At 42.7% G+C, this 11,944-nt stretch overlaps 1 long non-coding RNA gene across 1 annotated transcript in view; it reads left to right on the top strand.

The window, feature by feature from the left end:
- Positions 1 to 11,592: 11,592 nt before the first annotated feature.
- The window catches only part of LOC107699251 (uncharacterized), a 4,722-nt gene continuing 4,370 nt past the window's right edge, over positions 11,593 to 11,944 (top strand). Inside the window, exon 1 of the long non-coding RNA XR_001635441.1 lies at positions 11,593 to 11,614. This is a non-coding gene — a long non-coding RNA (uncharacterized LOC107699251). The remainder of the gene's footprint in view (positions 11,615 to 11,944) is intronic.

Raw genomic sequence — 11,944 nt, 5'->3', positions numbered from 1 at the left:
GGGCAAGAGATGCTCTGAGCTGGGTAATCGGTTAATCGTCCCAGTCAGTGAGCATATGAGAGTCACACACATTCGCAGTTTGAGCATCCATTCACCGAGCTCATTGTGTAGACCAGTGTTTCCCAACCGGGGTGCCGCGGCACCCTGGGGTGCCGTCTGTCGAGAGCAGGGGTGCCGTGTAAAAAATCATTTTTTAATATTTTTTAAATTGCTAAAATGTTCAAAAAAGCATCTATTATATAATATCCATTTCTGGTGTCGCCAATAATTAGAGATGCACCGAAATTTCGGCTGCCGAAAATTAGTTAACCGCTCAGGTTTCACTTTCACGCGGTATGACGCTCTGCGTATTATCCCGCTCTATGCGTGTGCGCTCCGCTCAGCTCCACTCATATACCGTTCATGCTCATCGGAACAGCAAAGTCCACTCAAAAATTGAGCCGACAGGAAACATCGATGTAGTACAGTATTGTTTCTGTCTGCAATAGCCCTACTGTGTTGTAACAAGGTGTGGTAAATGGGCATCTCTGGTAACGCTGCCCTCTCATTCATTGATCTGCTAACCGCTATGTTATGCTTTTCAAAAAATTTCCAAAGGGTGCCGCGACTAAAAAAAGGTTGGGAAACACTGGTGTAGACTATTACTGTTTCTCTCTCGTCCAGTCAAAAGCACTGTGCCAGCCATTCTATACGAACACGGTCTGATTACAGGGCCTTCTGAAAAGACTCACACGAGGCTCATTTACGGCCTCTTCAGCGAGCCCAGGCAATTTCTCAAAGACACAAGCTACTGCTTCCTCAATCATAGTCACACAGGCACACTGATCACGAAAATACAGAAAGATGGAAAGCAGACTGCTGAAGAAGAGGGAAAACGAGAGTGCGAACCAGAGTGTGGATGAAAAATGATCTAGCACGACTTTTACAGCAAAGCATTTATCTCATGAATCACAAGAAAGGCAAGGCCTCTCTCATCAAGAGCTGCAACTAAGGGCATAGCAACTGAGCACTGAGGGGAATGTATGCCTCCTGCTTTTAGAATTTGAACTTTGTCCTACTACAATTTGGGCAATGATCATATTTTAAGGACTTTCTTTTGCCCAGCAAGTGCATAACAGTGTAAAATAACGGGCTTTAAATGAATAGTTTACCCCAAAAAAAGGATAATTCTGTCAACATTTACTCACCCACTTGTCGTTCCAAATCTGTATGACTTTCTTTCTTCAGTGGAACACAAAAGAACAAACAGTATTTTGAAGAACTATTTTAGTCCATTGGGGGTCCCCACTGACTTTCATTGTATGGAGAAAAACAGTTCTTGACATTCAAAATGTCTTCTTTTGTGCTCCACAGAAGAAAAGAAAGTCATACAGGTTTGGAACAACAATAGGGTAAACTTGTGTCTATCGCTTTAAGACCAAGCTGCATCAGCATCCAATCGATTGAATGAAGGTGAATCTTTAAGCGATCATCCTAATTTGGCTAGCGCCCCTTATTAGCTTTTCAACAAATCAAATACAACTACACGGCAAACGTTTCATCACCTAATTAATATTCATGAGTCAGGCTGACACCCCCTGGTTCTTACATCCCTGCATGGCTGCACATAACTTTATTTTTCATTAATGCAATTACTTGCTTTGAATATAGGACTTCATGTTTCAATTATGGATATTTTAAAGCCTATATTTGATGTTAATGTAACACTAAACATTGTTTTGATCCAAGTAATTGAGATTATTTTCTGTTGTGGTGTGTTTGTTTATGAAGTACTTGAAATTTAACGCTGACAGCAACATTTAATCACTCAATTGCTGTTAGGATGTGCTGTTTTGTAAAAAAGAAATCCTCACATTATAAGAATACAACCATAAAATGTAAATAAACATTTGGTCACACTTTATTGTAAGGTCCAATTCTCGCTATTAACAAACCATTAACTAAGACTTTGCCTCAATAAACTCCTAATTTACTGCTTATTAATAGTTAGTAAGGTAGTTGTTAAGTTTAGGTATCGGGTAGGATTAGGGATGTAGAATATGGTCATGCAGAATATGTGCTTTATCAGTACTAATAAACAGCCAATATCTTCATAATAGGTAGAAACTAGTTAATAGTGAGAACTGGCCCCTATACTAAAGTGTTACCGAACATTTTTAATTCAAATAAATGGTTTTCACTACTTTAAAGGGAAGTATTCTACAACAGTTCTTCATGAAAAGTGCCAGGAACCGACTAATCAATAATGAAATTAGTTGTTGATAATTTTTTACCAGTCAGGTATTGCAGTCCTGCTCCCATCCCTCAACTTCTCCATGCAGAAAGTACCACATAGCTGCTGGTTCTGGGAGTCATACAGTAGGTGGTTAAGCAGAAGGATCTGATCTGGGAGGGAGGTTCGGAAATGACCTCTGCCACCTTAACGCCTGAATACTTTCTTCCCCCTGTGCAATCTCGACCCAGCTCAACTGGGCACAGATCAATCCATTCAGCAGCACTGCTGTGGGCCGCAGCATGCCAAAGGCTGAGACGGGCCGCCAGCCAAAATGCTCTGTGGGATCTAATCAGACCCCGATCTGACATCACACGAGCATCACGCTGCATTCAGTCAGATGGGCATAGAGGTACAGTAGCAAGACGTAAAAAAGGAGCAAGATTGATTTCTTTAAGGAATGAAATAGAACAGTATACTTTTACAGTGATCAGAATAACAGTTTTGAAACAAATTACTAAAATTTGGCTTAACTCAGAAATATCAAAGACTAAGAGAAAATATTGGACAAATGGACAAAGACTTAAAAATTGAAAAATTTAAATCAAAATCTGAAATGATTATAGATGGAAACTGCTTTTAAGGCGATAAATACTATTTAGATATGTAATAATATCTATCCATCCATCAAAGACAAATCAATGTATAAAGTAAAATAAATGTAAAATAAGTTACTGTATATTTGATCAAATAAATGTACCCTTGTTGAGCACAAGAAATATATTTCAGTATGTCTTATAATAAATAATAAAATAAGTAAATAAAAATAAATATTGTAATAGACCTAATACCTAGAAAAAAGAACAGAACAGGCATTATTGAGAGATGACTTATGGGGGACAATATGAAAGCAGATGTGCAGAAATCAGTTGAGGGATGTGGCATTTAAAAGATCAGGACAAAAGCGAGAGTTTGGAGGATCCGATCATCCCTTTGGGAGAAGATAAGAAGCGGCCCGAAGGGTGTCTGTTACTGATAAACGCTCAGTGATATCCACACGGACACATGGGGACCATTAGCAAAGCCATGGCCACATTTGTTGCCCCTGCTCCCTTCCTAAACGGCCAAGCTGGCAGAGTATTATATAGCACTTACTGAAACCCGGTGTCCCTTTCAGCTCCCACAAAACGCCTCGTAACCTCAGTGTATCTGAGGGTCGGAGGGGAACGCTTAGGAACATGAATTTGCCGTTATGCTCTCCTTCAGTCAGACTCTGCAGAGTGTTATTGATTTTCAAAATGAAACGATGTGCCATCATGTTTGCCGTCATATCTTAAACCGAGTCATTTGTAGCTGTCAATTATGCCTGGCAGCACAGGCCAGTGATATCAAGGTTCTGGTGACTGTAATACTAGAAGGATGATGGACAAAACAGCTACATGCTTTCTGAACACCAGCTTGCAAGATTTTTTAAATCAAAATAAAAAAGTAACCGTTGCCGCTATGACATCTGATTCATGAGGAAACTCAATTAAAGTGTCAGATGAAATGTATTCTGCTCTCTGGCCTCCTTTGTCTTTGTGAGGCTGTACTCATTACCGGCGTGATTTAATTAACCGGCCAGTTAATTGAGGAAAAAACGGCATCGTTCACTCGTAATCTCCTTTCTGCTTTGCAGCTGCAGACAGATATCAGGTCAGTCGTGGGTTATGTTGCTTAGTTTTGTGGAAAAATATCAGCATCTACCGAACAAATACTTGGACATTCTGCTATCTTGAAAACGCAGTAACAAAACTGTCTCTGTGATCTGAAATGGTCTCCTGAGCATGTGATAAAAAGCAGTTAAAATGAAACTGAACTGATTAGCAAGCCATTTGCAGCAACAAAAATTCAAAATGCATTCGCGGCAGTGATAAGTCAATCACTAGAGCTGCTAAAATTGCATAAGTTTCAAGATCTTAAAAGATTTGTCTCTAAGCCACATATCACATATAAAACAGGATATACTGGAGGCCTATACTGGAGGCCTAAACCTCAACAGTTTTTCAAAGAACACATTGTGCATATACACTACCATTTAAAAGTTTGGGGTCAGTATGATAATACTTTTATTCGGTAAGGACACATTAAGTTAAACCTAATCAAAAGTAACATTTTTAATATTCAATGTTACCAAAAAAAAAAACTATTTCAAATAAAAGATATTCTTTTGAGTTTTCTACTCATCAAAAAAATCCTGAAAAAACAAGTATCATGGTAAGCAGCACAACTGTTTTCAACATTGATCAAATCAGCATTTTAGAATGATTTCTGAAGGACCATGTGACTATGAGGACTGGAGTAATGATGCTGAAAATTCAGCTTTGCCATTACAGGAATAAATGACATTTTAACATACATTCAAAAAGAAAACAGTTATTTTAAATTGTAAAATGACTTTTTAAATTATATTCTCTCCACTACTGACAAAACAAAGTATAAAATAAATAATATAAATATTGTATTAAGCATAAAATAAAATAAATATTTTATTAAAAAATAAAATAATAACATTTAATTAATTAAAGTGAATACATATACACACATACGTCAGTGGAGTTGTCCAATATGCAATAAAATTATGCACTACATTTTTACATTTTGTGAAGAAAATAGCACTTGTGCATGCAAAACACATTGCCAGGGTGTTGCTATGTGGTTGCTAGGTGATTGCGCACTCAGCCAAGTCAGTTCCTTATAGCCAGGTTTCAAACAATATATTTTATGTAAATTTTGGGATTTTGCATAAAACATGGACAGAAGCACCAACATGCTAATAAAATGTAAAAAAAAAAATGTGCATGAAAAAAAAAATGTCTGCAGCACAAATGTCTGGGACAAGGCACTAAAGTTCAATACTTTAGGATTATGTTAAAATCCCTAACACTAAATATGAAAAATAGTAGCATTAGTGAGCAAAACTAAACTACATTATTGCAGATTGTTCAGGCTAAACCTGTTCTCTTAAAATGTGTAACACTGACAGTTAAACTAGCAGCTTTACTATAAATACACCAGGGGAACAGATAGTGCCTTGCATCACATTATACCGCAGATCACAGATTTACTCATAACATTTCAAACCATTCACCTCATGGTTTGTCATTAAGATCTTCTCGACTGTTAACCGCCCCCTAGCTATCGCCACAAACCCCTCCATCCCTGTCGCAAGAGGTGGACATCTTAAAGTCTAGCCTTGTCTCTCTCCCTGTCCTTACTCACAGCTGTCAGGGGCGCTCTGGAATTGGCATTGAGTAATGACAGGTCTAAAGCGAACGACCTGCCACAATATAATTGCTTTTGACGATTATGCATGTCCCTTTTACCTGTAATCACAGCAAAAAAAAGTTTTACATAAAAAAGTGAAAGGAGAGCGAGAAAAGGGGACAGAAAGAGAGAGCACAGGAGAAACTGTGATGAAAAAGTCATTTTTTTGTAAATAAAACGCTCTATGATTACTGCCTGGCCCCGTTTTTACGGCCAGCACTCTTCTATTGTAAAAATGTAATAAATAACATAATTTGCTCGACTGCTTTTTGTCAATTTCTGTCTGATGGCCCGCTTCACACTTGGCGTCTAGGGGGCAATACATCTACCTTCCCATGGATCTTTCGCATCTTTTGTCGCATGCACAGGATGAGACAAAGAAGACATGCAGAATGAGAGTATTATGTGCATTTTTAAACACAGAAACTCATGGTGTGAAGATCCAACGATATTTTCAGTAGGGGTCCCAGCATGGGGTCTGTGAAGCGTTGGTGGAAACAGCACTGATGTGTTTTTTCACCCATGGAGTTGGGCTGCAGATAAACCCTGTGGCTGATAAAATCAAGCTTTGTACCGCAGTATTCTTTCAATGTTAAACGGAGGTTGGTGCTCTAATGGCATCACGCTGAGCTGTACTCGATGGGTCTACGATGCCGTCACGACCTTACAACCGCTCTCAAGTGTCATTGTTCTCTTGCATGCTTTCCCTCCATTATGCCTGTGAAGGTCTTTAAGCAATTCAGCGGTTCTGGCGAGCCGATAATTGGTGTAGGTCTCCATCTGTCCTACCTGTGCTGTGAGAGAAGTGCCCACACAATGACACACACTCACAAACACAGAAACGCAATTTTTTCCTCTCGTTCTCTGTCACATCCACACACACTCTTTGTCAGAAATGAGACCGGGATCCATTCTGACCACAGACATAGCGGGGCGCTGGAATCCGGTGACGATCGGCCGCTGCTTTGGTCCGTCTGGAGGCCTGGACCAAGGCCTTCCTAGCCTTCCTCCAGACACTACGACATCTCCGGACAAAGGCTAGGGCAGACGGTACAGCCGCATCGGGTTCCTGAGAGGGAAACAAGGGAGGTAGATAGCCAACAGAACATTCAAAAGGTGACATACCTGTGGATGCTACTGGGAGAGTATTATGGGAATACTCAATCCACGTGAGCTGTTGGCTCCAAGAGGCAGGATTGCGGGACGCCAGGCAGCGGAGAGCTCGCTCGAGATCCTGATTGGCTCGTTCACACTGTCCGTTGGTCTGGGGGTGAAAACCGGACGACAGACTCGTAGAGGCCCCGATCTGTCGACCAAACTCCTGCCAAAAACGGGAGACAAACTGGGGACCCCTATCAGAGACCACGTCAACCGGAAGACCATGGATCCGGAAGACGTGGTCAATTACCAGTTGGGCTGTCTCCTTGGCAAAGGGGAGTTTAGGTAGGGGCACGAAATGAACTGCCTTAGAGAAGCAATCCACCACCGTGAGAATAACGGTGTAGCCTCTTGAAGGGGGTAAGCCAGAGACAAAATCTAAGGCTATGTGTGACCAGGGACGAGAGGGAATGGGCAGCGGTTGGAGCAGACCAACGGAGGGACGGTTAGAGACCTTGTTCTGGGCACAGACAGAGCAAGCCAATACAAACTGCCTGACGTCCTGGCCCATAGAGGGCCACCAAAATCGCTGGCGGATGGCAGCCAGCGATCTCCTGACTCCTGGATGGCAGGCAACCCTAGATTCATGCCCCCACTGAAGGACCTCAGGGCGCAACACAGCCGGCATGAACAACCTACCTGCCGGACACTCAGCTGGCACTTCTACCCTTCGTCCGGCCTCCTCCACCCGTCTGACTAGTGGGCCTTGGCTTTTACAGGACACAACCGAGCAAAGTGGCCCGACCTCCCACAGTAGAGGCATAGACCCTGGACCAGCCTCTGTTGTCTTTCTTGAGCCGACAATCGAAGCCGCCCCAACTGCATGGGCTCAGGTTCAGCCAGAGAGGAAAGAGGTGGTGAGTGGCTCTTCAAAGGCTGGGGTTCCTCCAGCCCCCAGGACGAGCGGGGAGCCAAGCGTCGCTGACGCAAGCGAAGGCGGCTCTCAACTCGAGTAGCCAGATTGATAAAGCCCTCCAGGTCTTGGGGTAGGTCGTGGGCAGCAATCTCATCCTGGATTTCGAAGTTCAACCCCTCCCGAAACATAGCTCGCAGCGCCCCCTCATTCCAGTCGCAGGAAGCAGCTAATGTTTTAAACTGAATGGCATATTCAGTCACGGAACGGCCTCCTTGACGGAGCCGCACTAGTGTGGATGCTGCCTCATCTCCCCTAACAGAGCGATCAAACAGCCTTGTCATCTCACCTCGAAACTCCTCAAAATCCGTGCGAAAGTGGGCTCTAGCGTCCCAAACGGCAGTCCCCCACTCGCGAGCCTTTCCCGTCAGCAGTGTAATGACATAGGCAACCTTTAACCGTTCTGTAGCATATCGGCGTGGTTGCAGCGCGAACACCAGTGAACACTGAGATAAGAATGCCCGACATGAATTCGGATCTCCATCGTATAAGGGCGGGTTGTTGGCATGCGGCTCGGGTTCGCGGTGAGAAGGAGACAGGGGAACCGCTGTCGCGGAGGATGACAGAACGTCCTGCTGGAGTTCACGGAAGCGGCTGCTTAATTCCGCCACTTGGGCATTGAGGGTAGCAACCTCCTGAGTGGTGGATGAGAGCTGGCTAGCTTGATGCCCGAGGAGAGCTCCTTGATGAGCGATGGCCGATCTGACAAACTCCTCACCTGCTGGATCCATCTTGGTCAGTCCGTACTGTCAGAAACGAGACCGGGATCCAACAGCAGGTGAAAACAAAATCCAAGTTTTTTGAAACTGTGATAACAAAAAAGTTAATGAATCAGCCGGATAGCAAAACCCCAGCAAAAAGTCAGTTCAGATCAGCGCGGAGGTTAGACCAGCCGCGGTCGAGCCCGCGGGGAAGAGGGGCGGCGAGCCGGCACTAGAATGCTGCCAATGAATTCCAGGGGAGGTATCGAGCGTGGGCAGAGAGGAATAGGACGGAACTGCCGTGGAGAGACAGGCCTATGAGTAGCGAGAGCCAAGGACGGGAGCCGACCAGAGTTCTAGGGAGGCAGGAGGGTAGAAAGAGGAGGGTGACAAACACAGGAACGCCAGACCGACTAGACTAGAAAAAAAAATAAAATAAAAAACTGATTCAGACAAACACAGCATGGACAGAGACGATCTAAGCTGCTGCACAACATATTACGGACTGACACAAGATAGCATTCAAGAGGGCCAGATAAAGGGAAGAATAATGAGGACAAAACGAGGTGCAGGTGAGAAGGGAGAATTAGCTAACAGGGATAACGAGAGGGGCGGGGTGAACACCAGGATGACAGCAGAGCACATGGCAAGCCGTCAAAACAAAAGGCCATGTGCTCCATGATAACAAAGCCCAAGTAGACCCCACTGAAATCGTGACACTCTTCTCTCTATGCCACATTTATCCTTCCAAAAACACACACACACACGCACTTACTTTAGGTGTTTTGGCTCATTAACTCAGAGCTGCTGCAGCTGAAAAGGCCACACATGCTCACAGCAGGTTCCATCCACCGGAGAGAAAGAGAGAGAAAAGTGTTGGCATACAATTGCCAATGCAATTCACACTTCTCATTCCATCTGCTTAGGTCAGAACCACACAAAGAATTAAACACACAGCCAGATATATGTCATGGCTACACAAGAAAATTTAAGATGAGCCTATGGAATAGATTGGGATACAGTCCTGGTGACAAAGCCAACCTAAGGTGGTAACTGGTCTCCCAGCCTGGCCATGCTGGTCTATTTTGATGTTTCATATGGGTTTGGGGCAACTGTCAAGCTAAGGGACCAGCTAGACTAGCTCACACGTACCTCAAACCACCATTAAACTATTGTATCAAAACAGACTATCCTAACCATCTCAGAAAGGCTGGGAAATTCATAATAATGTTAGACTGAGGTAACCTATTTAAGGGGATAGTTCACCCAAAAATGAAAATTTGCTGTTAATTCACTCACCCTCAGGCCATCCAAGATTTAGGTGATTTTTTTCTTCGATAAAACAGTAAAGAAAATATTTAGCTGAAAGCGTGGTACTTGGTGATTCAGGTGTAGCTAATCACCTTATCAATGGCACACAAAGCCATTTGACTTTCAACTGTGATCAGCTGTGGTCATTTTGATTAGCTCAGCATGAAAAGAGCTTTCCTGGAGCATTTCAGGCATTGGTAGTGCAACGGAAGCAAACAATCATCTATGTGTGGCAAGGCACTGTCAAAAGATCTCTGGGATAAAGTTGTGGACAGGCACAAGTCAGGAGATGATACAAAAAAATGCAAAGGATTTATCAATGCCTAGAAACACAGAGAAGTCTATTATTAAGAAGTGGAAGGTATTTGGTACAACACCGACCCTCCCTGGATCAGGACGTCCAAACTGGATGAAAGAGCCAGGAGGAAACTGGTCAGAGAGGCGATCAAGAGGCCTACAGGAACTCTGAAGCAGTTGCAGGAATTTATGACAAAGAGTGGTCACTGTGCATGTGACAACAATATCACAAATTCTCCAAAAATGTGGCGGAGGGTTGCAAGAAAAAAGCCAGCCCTCAAGAAAGGCCACATGCACTCACGACTGAGCTTTGCCAAAACGCACCTTGAAGATTCTGAGGCAGATCAGACTAAAATGGAATTATTTGGCCTCAACACCAAACAATATGACTGGTCGAAATCCAATACAGCTCACCATCCAAATAACAGCATTCCTACAGAAAAGCATGGAGCTGGTCACTGATATCCTGTTATGGGAGTGTTTCTCTGCAGCAGGGACTGGAGCACTTGTCAGGATAAAAGGAAAAATGGATGGGGCAAAATACTGTACCATCAAATTCTTGAGGAAAATCTGATGCCCTCTGCCAGAAAGTTGTCAATGGGAAGAAGGTTTACCTTCCAACATGACAATGACCCAAAGCACACAGCAAAACTGACCACACAGTGGTTGAAGGAGAAAAAGGTGAATGTCCTTGCATGTCAGTCAGATCCCAGGCTTGAACATCATTGAAAATCTGTGGAATTACTTGAAGACTGCAGTCCACAAATGGTCACCATCAAATTTAACTGAACTTGAGTAGTTCTGCAAAGAAGAGTGGGCAAATATTGCAAGGTCTAGATGTGCAAATTTAGTAGAGACAAATCCCAACAGACTAAAGGCTGTAATTAATGCAAAAGGTGGTTCAACAAAATACTGACACAAGGGGATGATCCTTTTTCGAAATTCAGTGATTCTGGGTTTTTTTTTTGTTTTTTTTCCTGACATGGGGTTATAATCTTTCACTTTGGCTGCACTTACACTGGCACAAAAAATCTGAGTTTTTGCTCACATCTGACACAGATCGGAATTTGTTGCACATGTGTAAACACAAAAATCCGCACGAGATCTGATTTTTTCGCATCCGATCCGAGTCACTTCCAAATGTCGTTTTAAATCGTATCTGATATTTGGACATCCGATCTACGTCTAAACATACATATCCGATTCCCTGCAGAACTCCCATTGCGAGGCGACAGGTTTGCCCATAAAGATTGTGTTTTAATGCTGGTGTGCTGTATGCGCTCGCATTTTATTGATATAAAATCTTTATATAGATATGAAATTGTACATTCAGGAGCTGGTTTTCATATAGAAGAAATTAATGACAAATGTTTTTGAAACAAACAGTTGAAACAGTGCTTGCATTTTAATGCCTTGTATTTTCAGGGATTGCATTTTAAGGTTCTGAAATTTAACATAGTTGTTTATTTAAGCTGTGAATATTTCAATTCAAAATATTTCACACACATTTTCATAATTAAAAAATGTAATAATTCATATTCACCTTCCAGAATCCACTTCCCAAATATTCAATCCGTTTAAAAATACGATGTATAATATTCGACCGGCAAATTTCGGTCCATTTTATTTCACTTTACAAATTCGCTTCCATAAATACGGTGGTACAAATTCAGCAGAAAATTCGGCATTTCACATCCGGGAGCTGCAGGAATAGCAGTAGAGCACCAGAGCCATAGAGAGAGAGAGTTGCGACAACTCCGTTCACTCCAATGGACCAGTTTTTTACAGCAATGGCGGATCGTGGAGCCGCTCAATAGTTCCCGGAAGTTAGCGCTCATACTATCAGCGCCGTAGAGACGCAGCAGAAGAGACAGCTGTGATGAACTTTTAAAAGGTACGACATTTATAGAACAAAATTTTATATTATCAGCACAGCTAATCAAATTACCCTGTGCATTAAAACAGATTATTATTAGATTATTCCTCACTTAATTAGTAGATTTACGGGATGTTCTTCATTCTCTTCATGCAGCTTCATCCACCGTT

The sequence above is a fragment of the Sinocyclocheilus anshuiensis genome, unplaced genomic scaffold (genome assembly GCF_001515605.1).
Source record: "Sinocyclocheilus anshuiensis isolate Anshui unplaced genomic scaffold, SAMN03320099.WGS_v1.1 scaffold334, whole genome shotgun sequence".
Classification (NCBI taxonomy): domain Eukaryota; kingdom Metazoa; phylum Chordata; class Actinopteri; order Cypriniformes; family Cyprinidae; genus Sinocyclocheilus; species Sinocyclocheilus anshuiensis.
Note: the sequence above shows the minus strand (reverse complement) of the source record. Positions and strands in the feature narration are given on the sequence as shown.